This window comes from Dermochelys coriacea, chromosome 9 (assembly GCF_009764565.3).
Source record: "Dermochelys coriacea isolate rDerCor1 chromosome 9, rDerCor1.pri.v4, whole genome shotgun sequence".
NCBI lineage: Eukaryota > Metazoa > Chordata > Testudines > Dermochelyidae > Dermochelys > Dermochelys coriacea.
Window position 1 is genome coordinate 100970109 of NC_050076.1, and position 13437 is coordinate 100983545.

The following is a 13437-nucleotide window of genomic DNA, read 5'->3' on the forward strand; positions in this document are numbered from 1 at the left end:
TATTGATTTCAAAGTGTACAGTGCTCACTTTATATTTATTTTTATTACAAGTATTTTCACTGTAAAAAACAAAATAAATATTTTTCAATTCACCTACTACAAGTACTGTAGTGCAATCTCTTTATCATGGAAGCTGAACTTACAAATGTAGAATTATGTACAAAAAATGACTGCATTCAAAAATAAAACAATGTAAAACTTTAGACCCTAACAAGTCCATTCAGTCCGACTTCTTGTTCAGCCAGTCGCTCAGACAAACAAGTTTGTTTACATTTGCAGGAGATAATGCTGCCCACTTCTTGTTTACAATGTCACCTAAAAGTGAGAACAGGGGTTCGCATGGCACTGTTGTAGCCGGCGTCGCAGGATATTTACATGCCAGATGCGCTAAAGATTCATATGTCCCTTCATTCTTCAAACACCATTCCAGTGGACATTCATCCATGCTGGTGACGGGTTCTGCTCAATAACAATCCAAAGCAGTGCGGACTGATGCATGTTCACTTTCATCACCTGAGTCAGATGCCACCAGCAGAAGGTTGATTTTATTTTTTGGTGTTTTGGGTTCTGCATTGTAGTTTTTGCATTGGAGTGTGTCTCTTTTAAGACTTCTGAAAGCATGTTCCACACCTCGTCCCAGATTTTGGAAGGCACTTCAGATTCAAGTGTTGTAGTTATCTTTAGAAATCTCATATTGGTACCTTCTTTGTGTTTTGTCAAATCTGCAGTGAAAGTGTTCTTAAAATGAACAACATGTGCTGGGTCACCACCCGAGACTGCTATAACGTGAAATATATGGCAGAATGTGGGTAAAACAGAGGAGGAGACATTCAATTCCTTGGGGGAGAATTGTGTCACGAATTCAATTGACATATTCTTTTTTTAATGAGAGTTATCAGCATGTCCTCTGGAATGGTGGCTGAATCATGAAAGGGCATATGAATGTTTAGCATATTTGGCATGAAAATACCTTTCAATGTCAGCTACAAAAGTGCCACGTGAATGCCTGTTCTCACTTTCACACACCGATTCACAGTGAAATATCCACCCTACTCCAAGCCAGAGCAACTGAATTTAGGAGTCATACTGGACAAACAACTGAACATAAGGTCTGTAGCCCATAAATTTGCCCCCATTATATTTACTGGCTTGCCTTTTATTATATTCAGCTGTAATGCAAGAAACCTACAGGTCTGTATCCTGTAAGATATTAGTTGGAACATAAGTTAGCATAAGTGGGTTAAGTAGGCCGTAACCCTGGGCACAATCAATGGTTATCTTTAGATTTTGGGAACTAAGAAGAGCTTGCTCTGTGGTAGGAATTAGTATGTTCCAGTAAGTGCTACCGCAAGGAACATGGAAGTAAGAACCACAAATCTGCTCAAGCAAGGGGTGATGGTGCGAGTGTATGCTGAAATGGCAGTTACACGTAGCAATATATGGGCAGGGAGGACTGGGCATGAGCAAATGATGCTCAGGACCTATAACAGGGCAGTCACCATGTGGATGGTGGCTGTTCTTTCCTGGGTCTCGTCCATTGGTGTCTGCTTCTTTTCTACTTGACCCTTCAACTCGCTGGGGCACTTGGACCATCAGACACTGTGGCATGCCAGAGTCAGGGCTGGTCCTTTTGTCTCTCACCACCAGGTCCTCAACTAAGGGTGTGAGTATGCAATTCTAAGAGTTTATGCATAGAATGAGACCACAGATTACCCTGATCCTGTATTATCTTTATCTTATGTGGTTTGGGTGTTTTCTAGCTCTATCCGTTATTGGCATAAAAGTAGCTAAGGTTTTGCCTTGCCCTCAGTGTGAGTGTCCTTTCATCGACTCCGGGATGCCCCACAAGTTATTGAAGGCCATTGCGTGAATTCTGTGCAGCCTGAGTCTGGGGGAAGAACCGTCTCACAGAGAGATCAATTGGCCACTAATCAAATCATTATTAACCTTAAAAAAGGATCAGGCAACAGCTCCCAGTGGGATGCGATGGCTAGAAGGGCTAATGTGATCCTTGGGAGTAGTGAGGTATAGGAACAGGGCGGTGATTTACCTCTGTATACAGCGCTGGTAAAACTGATACTTGAATACTTCTACGGCTCTGCTGTCCGTGTTTTAAAAAGGAAGTTTAAAAAACAGAGGAGGTGTCAAAGAGAACCACAAAAATGAGGCTGGGAAAATGCCTCATAGCGAGAAAGCCAAAGAGCTTGTTTTGTTTAGCTGATCAAAAAAGAAGATTGAGCGGTGAGTTGGTCACAGTGTACAGGCACCTTCGCAGGGATAAACCACCAGGTGCTGCAGGCTCTTTATTCCAGCGGAGACAGGCAGACCAAGAACCGCTGACTGGCTCGTGCTGCCCAGGTTCACAGTAGAAATAAGGCACACATTTTAAACAGTGAAGGTGATTCACCATTGGAACCAGTTACACAGGGAAATGGTGGATTCTACGTCTCTTGATGTCTTCTGATCCAGACTGGAGGTCTTTCTCAAACAGAAATTATTGGGTTCAATACGTGGGTAACTGGGTAAAATTTAATGACCTGTGTTATACAGGAGGTCAAAGTAGATGATCCAATGGTCCCTTCTGGATTTAAACTCTATGGACCTATGAGCCACGTGGGGGCTGGTTCTCAATGTGGGATTGGGGCTGAGGCTTTTTCCCCCTTGGAGCCAGAGGTTGTGTAAGATTTAATTTATTTAGTGCTGGGGTTTTTTTAATAGCACCTGGGTGACTCAATATTTGTTGAAACTAGAAATGCGCCCTAGCCTGCGGAATTAGAGAGGTGTTGCAAACATCGTCTCCCTTCTACGAAGCCCTCCAAAGTTTGAGAGTTTTTGGATCTGGCCCATTTATATCCAAAAAACAAATAGAGAATTAAAATTTGACTGGAAGAACCACCAATTTTCCCTGGGAGAGGCTTGAACATTGAGTGTTGTGTTTTTAACTCTGCAGTGTTGCCAGTTAAACTGAAATACCAGATGTGGCTATACCTTTCGGAGCAGGATGTTGTTGTTCAGGATGTATAGCTTGTGTATGTGAACTTATGAATCAAACCTTGGGTTTTCTTTCCATGATTGAGGATTTGCTGTTTCAGACCGTTCTGATTTCAGAGTGGAGAAGGTGGTGTATAGTCAGGCTCAGGGCAGCTGGTGGAGACAGAAAAAAGGGCATGAAAACCATGCTAGCTGGTGTGTCTTCTTTGAAGTGTCACACATAGGTTGTACTCTCATTCAGTAGTGAAAGGGTTAAGACGCTTCTCAGTACCCCTTGAAATGAGAGCTGTTATGGTCTATTTAGTCAATGATCTGTTACAATATCAATGGCATTCTCAATGGCCGCGTCTCCTTTTCTTCTATTGAGATCACAAGAGCTTTGAAAGTTCACTGCCACATCAGCCTCAGCCACAGAGTCCTGTTCATTTTTCTTTGTTGTGAAGTTTTTTTTTTTTTTTAAAGTAAATTAACTCTCACAAATGGGAAAGAAGCTTTGGGAGTGTGACCTCTAGACAAAAGCACACAGATTCAGATTTGTCATTCACTCTCCTTAACTTTTGCCTCCACGTCCTAGAAAGGCAGCCAACACAATACATACCGTACTGCGCATGGACTTCTGGGATACCTGGGCACAGTTATCGGTGCTAAGGCAGAGGGACAACAGTTAATTCTGTATTTCTATGCTATTGTTGACTTCCAGTGCTTTGGGACAACGTTAGACACGGGAGAGGTTTTAGCTGCCTGCCGTCAACACATTCAGATGCAATGGAAGCCACATGGCTGAGCCCCTCAATGCTTCTTTAGAAACCCAGGAGCTAAGACTGTCAGGACAGTTTACTCACCCAGCCTTCACTTTGATGATTGATGACAGTGGAAAAACCAATGATATTTTATTCACCTGTCAAAAGAATTACTTGCCTGGGCAAAACTGGGCTAATGCTATGCTATTTTAACACTGCTTTTTGTGGAGTCATTCCTTTGCCCTGAAAATAGTATTTAAAAAAATGTAAAGATTTGTTCTTCTGTTGAGTCCCGCTGGGCTGATGAGATGGGGGGAGAGGGGGAAAGAGAGTGGGGACAATTGTTCCCCTTCCCCACCCCAAAATGCCTGCAAGTCTGTGTAAATGAAGTGAAATGGCAGGGAATGGGGCCCCAGTGACCATGATGTACCAGGGCCCCAAATGTCTCCTGACTGGCTTGCCTGCACCCCAGGAGGCTGGCCACTTGAAGATCATCCATCTAAAATGTTCCCTTTCGGCCTGTGTAATTTGGAGGCGAGACGTATTTGCAAGGATTTCCACTACTCTTTCTCCTCACAAACCACACACCCCAGATCCTATCAAAACAGGCAACAGTGTCACCAGGCAGAGTAAGGCATTCTTTGGCCAAAAAAATCCCACGTCACCTGTGGTGCCTTGAGCCAATGTTTAGTTTCAATCTAGTAATGTCTCCATCAAAGAAAACAGGTTTAATCACTTTAACACAGATGAAGGGCATATGTATTTGATCTGATGTATTGGAGCTTGTTTATTTCACATTATTATTGTTGCTCTCTATCACCTCAATAAGTAATCAGATGCTACCTTCATCTGCAGCAGTCTGGCAGGGTCATCCTTAGGCATATGTGGGTGCATAGGGGCACCAGTTTAATAATACTGCATGGGGCCCCATAAATCCTAAGGATGGCCCTGCGGCCTGGCTTAGGAGCTGTTTCCTGTTGGACTTGACTCTTCCACATATAGTATTGAGTGAGAAAATCAGAGTATTTGGAACTGTCCTGTTTTCTCTGTCCTTTAGCTATTACAGCCTGTGGGGCTTCGCTGATTTACACCTGTTGAGACAGCTGCACTTTTTCCCATGGCACCATGTACAAAAGTGTTTGTTGGAAAGGGGTCAAGTGAAGTCACGGTTCAGGAGGTGTTGAAAATACTTCTCTTGCCAACTTTATTAGCAGAATGCTAGGTGCTTTATTGGAGAGTTTCCTTGACTTGGGGTGGGAGGGGAGGAAAGCTCACCAGAAGTCAAATTTACTCTGGAGTCCACCTCTACCTCTGTTTGAACTCCACTGCAACCAGATTCTGGCTTGAGCAGGTGCAACTCTATTGACTCCATGTCACTGCCGACTGAGGATGGGATCTGAAATTTTTATTAAAACTCTGAAAGATGTTGCATGAATCACTGGGCTATGCCAAAGTCCAGGTGGACAGTACTGTAGCTGTGTACTTGGGAAATTGACTTTGACCCCAATTCTGCTCCTCTAAAACTAACAAATGTTTTGTCATTAATTCAAAGGAAGCAAGATTGAGCCTTTAAAATGGGCTCTGTATTGCTCCCTTCACCTAAAATCTGAAGTTCTCTTTAGTCTCTGTTGACTGACGCAGGTAGAATGCCTCTCTCTCTCTTACTCACGTAATAATCTAAAGACTGCAGCTCTGTAAGGACCACATCTATACTGTTTCCAGGAATCCCTGGCTGGCCCACAATAACAATACAGCTATGTCAACATCTTTATTGTTGTTTACGGAGGTAGTGTCTAGAGATCAAGCAGGTGAGAGCCCCCCACCCTCAAATCCCCGTTGCTTTAAGCCCAGGGCAAAGTAATGTTGAGACCTCTTCCATCCAGGAGTGCCTTAGAATAAACACTTCCCATGCCTTTAAAAACCTGCAAACTTGGCAAAAGGTTCCAATGCCCTGCAAAACATTTCCTAAAGCAGACAAGTGATGCTAAAGGGACTGAAATGGAACCTAAATTCTTAGGCAGGTTCAGCTTTGAATAGCAGGGTTCTCGTAGCACAGCTTAAAGTGCAGACATATGAAAAGTAAATATTTTGTCTTAATACTAGAGCAGGTAGAGCTGTTCAGGTAGAATGCAAAGCACACTCAGCAGCTGAGCTAATCTGAAGTGCCATTAAAATTCATATATAGAAAATCACAGCGTAAGGAATTGCTTCTTTGGGCCTGTTTCTGAGTTCGCTGCATCACAGTACCACCTTCCTTCTTGAAGACAATCGGCTTCAGATTCCACTGTGTGCCTGGATAAAACTCGGCCTCACACAGGTTTTGAATGTATCTGCATTTTTTAATGTTAACAGGGATGCTATTTTGAACCACTTGATGTGAAGATCATTTGTCTAGGAACAGCTATCAGCAGTTCCTGTTTTGTGAATGAATTCGTGCACTTGGCGGCAAGCGTAGTCCTGAGGTACCTATTCCTCAAATATTGAAGCAAAAAGAAAATTAACTCCAAGGTTCCCAGTACAATTTTGGGAACCCCCTTGAGCTGTGATTGTTTTCAGATGTCCAAGGGTTATTGTGCAAGGGAAATCAGCAAGCGTTATTAGATGGCTGTCTGCCCTTTGAGCGGGTGGATGTGCAATGTGTTAAAGGCCACTGTGCTTTGGGAGGAGTTGTTAGGACGAGAGGGAAAAAATTGAGGACTTTTGTGAGGATTCGAGTTACTTTTTTTTTTTTTTTTTTACATTATTGTGACATGAAGGTTAATTTTGGTTTAGGGTCTGGTTTTGTTTATTTCACCCCACTACAGAAAAATTCTTCTTGACATTTATCAAACACACTTTAAACAGAAGAAACTCTTAAAACATTGAAAATTCAAAGACTCCAATAAACCTTCATGTTCACACTTTCCTGCTCTCTTTCTGGCTGTACAGAGTCTTTCAGGGGGTACTGTTAATCTCTGGCATCTCTCAGATAGTATTAAGGTCATGGGAGGGTAAAAGGAGTTTGGCTGAAGTGCATCATGGGAAACCTAGCCCAGCGGGGGAGCTGGTCCATAAAGGGAAATAGGGGCATAAAGGAACCGAACTACAACTCCCATTAGTCACTCAGTAGGCTGTGCAAGTTACAATATTTTGGGTTTGGAGAGTTTGGTTTTTCAACAAAAAATAGAAGTTTCCCACCAAAAGCAGACACTTTGTAAAACACGAATTGTGGTGTTGAAAACCAAATTTTCTCTTAAACCAGTTTTGATGGAAAATTTTCAAACAGCCCTAGTCCTGACCTTTTATGGTCCTCAAAGAGTCAACAGTTGGCTTCTCTCCTGCGCCCAGTTAACTATATTGGATGTAGGGTCCTGGCAAGATTCCCATCTGGGAATTTATATTCTGTGTGCCTTTGCTCTCCCTGCAGTTTCACGTAGCTACGGTATCAGCTTCACTTCCCAGCTTAAACAATTCTGTCATGTTCTATCCCCATGGCAGGTGAAAGTGACTTATTTGTGTGCAATTGTAAAAAACACAGGCCTTGTTCTGATTTAAAGGCACTCTAGCAGTGTGAGTTACGTTGGTAAATGGGTTTGAAGTTCACAAGACTTTTTTCCAAGTGAGTTATTCTGAAGAAATAAACACCAGTATTAACTGGGGATTATACAGGGTCAGTAGAATTCCTTATGCATCTACACAAGTGCTTAAATGATGGCTGTCAATCATGCCCGGAGTGCCTCACTGTCTCACACCCATGAATGGATTTTATCTTGGCCGTACTGTTGGAAGGGAGGAATTTATTATCATCTTCATTTTACAGATGGGGAAACTGAGGCATGGAGGGGTGAAGTGACTTGCACCCCAAGCCACAAGGAATTCTGTAGCAGAGTTGGAACTGAACTCAGATCTTTTAGGACACCATCCGGTGCCTTAAATCACAAGACCATCCTACCTGGCTGGCTCGCAGACTTCTAAACAAACACGAGATAGAATTTCACAATCTTCAGGTGATGCATTTTCTTAAAATAATTGTTCAAAAACATTTAACAGGACATCCCTCTGCCCCACACAGCTCTAAGTGGCATTGAAGTATCAGCTTGCTTTTGACTGATAGTGAATTACTCCAGGCTATTGCTCTCAGTAGCCACTAAGTGGCAGTCAAGTAAAAATTATCATAAAATGAAATGTTCCTTGAATAAGTGTTTACTTAATAATGTCAACATGAAGTTAAGCATCAAAACAAAGTTTCTGTGCCCAGATCTTAAATGCTGCAAACCTGCTGGTTTACCTACTAAAAACTTTAAGGGGGTAGGGGAGATGTCATGATCATTCAGGTTCCTTTAATAAAGCCATGAAAATCTCGTACTGTCTTTATTGTGAGTGCAGATCATATGAGTGATGCAGCTAAATCACATTCTACCATCTTTTTAGTCTAAACTGATCAATGTGCTATAGATTTAGACTTATGTGATAAGTAAGGGGGGCAAACCGACTAATTTGGTGACATTCTAAAGTTACTTCCCAGTTCCCATTGCAACCATGGGGCATGTGCTGTCCACAAACAAAGCTTTACCTAGGAAGGATACTGGTAGCATTTGGTTCTGATGATTTTATTAATCTTTATTTTTTTCCTTTTTGTTTTAAATGGTTCAATGCAACTCTGGGGAAAAAAGTCTCCTGAAACCCAAAAAAGATCTAGGTCAGACATAGCGTATGTTGGCTTTAATTAGCAACTGTGCACATTTTTAACCTTTTGTGAAAATCCAGGACTTCACGCTTCAGGTAACTATCCTGCTGTATTATTGAGCTGAATTGGAGATGACCTCTTCAGGGAGAAATTATAATTGGAAGCGTCATTTATCCTAAACTTTTATCCTAAAATTCATGACCCCAGGCATGCAGCCAAGATCCTCATATTTAGAATATTTTAAAATATTTGAACAAGGTGACATAAATTTTAATGGTTAGGAGACTCTTGAGACACCATTTTTTTAAAAATAAGGCAAACAGTAGACAATAAAGATGATTTTCAAGGGACCTTTTGCAAAATGCAGTGGAATGTGTTTTCAGCAACCAGTAGAAGAGCCAGCAAAAAAGCTGGCACCCTATAGAAAGGATTTTAATGGAAGGTCACACAAAAATTGTACTGGGCACCTTGGAGTGAAGGAGTTATCTACTGTGGAGGGTTCTAATTGCAAGCTTCACTTCTTTTCTTCAGATGCCCCAGCCTACATTAGGTTATCTTATGAGCCATAATTTAATCACACTTTCGAACACAGTGCCCAGTCTTGTGTGGGGCTTTTCACTGCAGTAATTTGAGCCTTCCACTGCTAAGGCTATAACTATGGTCTTGTGCTTTGAACAAGGGGCTAGGAGTCTGCAGGGTTTTAGACATGGGCAGATTGCTCAAGGGAACTCCAGCATTTAGAGGTTCTCAATAAAAAGGAGATGACACTTTCCTTCCTTCATAAAGTGCTTTAAGATCCTTGGATGAGTAGCATGCATCCGATGAAGTGAGCTGTAGCTCACGAAAGCTTATGCTCAAATAAATGTGTTAGTCTCTAAAGTGCCTCAACTACTCTTTTTCTTTTTATGATATACTATAGTTAATATAAATGTGAAGTTCTTATTAATGTCACATCCACTATCACAATAGCCATTTCCCACCCCAGAGCTAGGTCTTTGGATAATTTCAACAGGTACCAAACAAAAGCTGCCAGGGGGTGAAACTAAGTAATGCCCTTGTCTGCATTCAGCTCACAGCCATAGCACGAAGAAGAAAATATGAGACCCACTCCTTAGCACAGTGCCTTTTGCAAATTTCCAAGGCAAAGTAAAAGCAGCCAAAACTCTATAGACCTCTTCCTTGATATGGCTCTCCCTTTCCTTGGGCGGGGGGCCCTCAGGACAGGGGAAGTCCCTAGAAGCGCAGATCTTCTCTGAGGTTTTTCTCCTCCCAAGGTGTCTAAGGCCCAACCTTCTGCTCTGACTCATCATCCTCTCAGAGATTGTATCTGCTAACCTTGCTCCTTGGGGCTGGTAGTGAAAGATAAATGCAAGGTCTGCACTTATCAACTCATCTTAATCACTAGTCATTGAATCAATATTCATTCATTTCCCTCCCTGCCCCCCATTCTTCATGATGTGTCTCGTTTCATGTATGTAAATCATACACATGTCATTATGATTCCGCAAGGGCACTTTTCCTATATTAAATAAGATCTATAAACAGGCAAAATGAGGATAGGCATTTCAAATGATCTCTAGTCTGCTAGTTTCTTGTGATGCCTTTTATAAAGTCCACAACCTTTCCAGCTCTAAGACCGTTCATTGCCACCACAGTAATTACTTAAACTTTTATATTTATTTATTTTTTAGCTCCCTTCTGAATATTATAGTCTTGGGAGGTTAAATAATTGCACTAGAAAAGCTCTGTGGAATGCAAAAGATGTGTTCAGCGTGTATGAGCAGAATTATATCTGTGTGCCATTAAAGGAACTGTCAGAACTCCAGATGATTTAAAGCACCGTTTCCCTCCTTGGACTGGATATTACCAGTGCACATATTGGTGTCTTCTAATTACCCAGGGGTGTTGCAATGCATTGCAGTGTCCAGGGCTTGGCTAGTGTCTGCTTCAGGTCACACATGCTCCAGGTTCTGCTCTGCTTGCTATGGTGTTATTCATTGTTTGGATTACACTAGGGAGGTAGTGGCCCTGGCCAAGACCAGGATCCTGTTGTGCTAGGGTTTTGTAATAGCCCATAGCAAGAAACAGGCCCTACCCCAAAGAGCCTCCAGTTTAAATAGACAGGAAGGACAAAGAACATATTATCCCCATTTTACAGATGGGGACTGAGTCTCCGAGACGGCGAGTGATTTGCCCAAGCTCTGCTAATGAATCTGTGGCCGAGCCAAGCACTGAGCTTGGGTCTCGGGAAGCCCTGATTCAGAACCTTTACATACGGCCATCCTTTGGTGGGCACTCGTAATACCTGAGTGAGATGCTATAGCATGTCTTCCCCTGCTGCTTTCCATTGAAATGTGAGAGTTTTATTTTATTTACTGAGATACCAAGCTCCTCCTAGGTTGCATTCTGGAATCTCTTCGCTTTCATACAGATTACTTCTGTACTACGTCCCAGAATAGCTATATTCACAGCAGCCATTCCTGGTTTTGAGCAGAAACACTGTATTAGAAAGGAAGCTATTTGTTTTTTATTGCTTCTTTTCCTGCTCAGATTTAAACATAAGTTTTCCCTTGTAGTTTATCATCATCTTCCATCTGGATTCCGTTGAATGCTGGGTACTATTCGTCTTCAGCATGGCATCCTGTAAACAGCAATGGGCTTCGAAATGACATTTGCTGTGTGTATGGAACCTGCAGACACGCAGGAAAAATATTCGCAAAAAGAAAAGGAGTACTTGTGGCACCTTAGAGACTAACAAATTTATTAGAGCATGAGCTTTCGTGAGCTACAGCTCACTTCATCGGATGCATTTGGTGGAAAAAACAGAGGAGAGATTTATATACACACACACACACACAGAGAACATGAAACAATGGGTTTATCATACACACTGTAAGGAGAGTGATCACTTAAGATAAGACATCACCCACAGCGGGGGGGGGGGAAGGAGGAAAACCCTTCCATGGTGACACGCACGGTCGGCTAATTCCAGCAGTTAACAAGAATATCCGCGGAACCGGGGGGGTGGGGTGGGAGGGAGAAATACCATGGGGAAATAGTTTTACTTTGTGTAATGACTCGTCCATTCCCAGTCTCTATTCAAGCCTAAGTTAATTGTATCCAGTTTGCAAATTAATTCCAATTCAGCAGTCTCTCGTTGAATCTGTTTTTGAAGCTTTTTTGTTGAAGTATAGCCACTCTTAGGTCTGTGATCGAGTGACCAGAGAGATTGAAGTGTTCTCCAACTGTTTTTGAATGTTATAATTCTTGACGTCTGATTTGTGTTCATTCATTCTTTTTGCGTAGAGACTGTCCAGTTTGGCCAATGTACATGGCAGAGCGGCATTGCTGGCACATGATGGCAGATATTCACATTGTAGATGCGCAGGTGAACGAGCCTCTGATAGTGTGGCTGATGTGATTAGGCCCTATGATAGTATCCCCTGAATAGATATGTGGACAGAGTTGGCAACGGGCTTTGTTGCAAGGATAGGTTCCTGGGTTAGTGGTTCTGATGTTTGGGTGGTGTGTGGTTGCTGGTGAGTATTTGCTTCAGATTGGGGGGCTGTCTGTAAGCAAGGACTGGCCTGTCTCCCAAGATCTGTGAGAGTGATGGGTCGTCCTTCAGGATAGGTTGTAGATCCTTGAGGATGCATTGGAGAGGTTTAGTTGGGGGCTGAAGGTGATGGCTAGTGGCGTTCTGTTATTTTCTTTGTTGGGCCTGTCCTGGAGTAGGTGACTTCTGGGTACTCTTCTGGCTCTGTCAGTCTGTTTCTTCACTTCAGCAGGTGGGTATTGTAGTTGTAGGAATGCATGATAGAGATCTTGTAGGTGTTTGTCTCTGTCTGAGGGGTTGGAGCAAATGCGGTTATATTGTAGCGCTTGGCTGTAGACAATGGATCGAGTGGTATGATCTTGAGACACATGGCGAAATCCATGATTAAGCATATATGGACTGACTGAAATGTTACAGAGCTGCAGAATAGATGTTGCCTGGAACAACCCTTTGAAATCAACTGAATACCCACACTGCAAGCGTTTTTCTAATTTACTAAGCATTTAGGCATGTATAGAGGAAAGGCTGAGCTGTTTCAAAGCAGTCTTTTTCCCCTCTATTGATTACATTTAGGAAGAACTATAATAGCCCCCACCGAAAAGGTGTAATCATTACTGACTTGCGCTACTAAAGTGGCAGGTAAATTTAGATTTTCTGGACCTGTTCTCATTGGAAATCAAACATTTGGCAAAGTGCAGATAAGTGTTTACTTAAATTTCTTCTGCTTTCCTATTTGGTCGCTGTTCTGCTATAAATTGTACTTTCAGGTCATTCCAAACACTTGTTTGCAAGGTTTTTTTAAAAACCCTAATAGAAAGAGGTTTGTATTGTAAATAAGTATAAGGTAAAATATATATTCCAAATTGCAGTACAACAGAGTATATTTCTGGACTATTTTTACCTTTTCTATAAAGAACCACGCTGACTTGGATGTTCAGAAGAGCTCCTTCTTGTTTTGTTGCAGAACATAAAATTGCAAAGAAGGGGAAAAAAAACCCTAAATCTGTAACTTCTACATCCTGGGTGGTGATAAAGAGAAATATGACTTTGTCGGACTATAAACTAGGACAGATTAAGGCCCTGATTCAGCAAAATAGTGAGGCATGTGTCTAATGTTTAATATGCAAGTATATTTGTGTGTGTGTATGTGTGTGTATATAATATATGACCCAGTTGTCTTCAATGGGAGCAATCAGAAGTTAGGCACCTGTTCTGGGAAACTAAAATTTGCAATCACCTAATCTTGAAGCTGTGCTTTAAACAGCCTTGTAGTGGTTAGAGCAGGAGATTTGGAGACATGCCTTCCAGGGTCTTGTCCTGACTCTCTTATCTGTAAAATAGGGACAGTGATACTAGCAGTGATGAAGCTTAAGGAATTAGTGCCAGATCCTAGCTGGTGTAATTTGGAATAGCTGTGCTGACATCAATCGGACTGCACCAGTTCATACTAGTTGAGGAGCTGATCCTGGGATGCCAGGTGATAT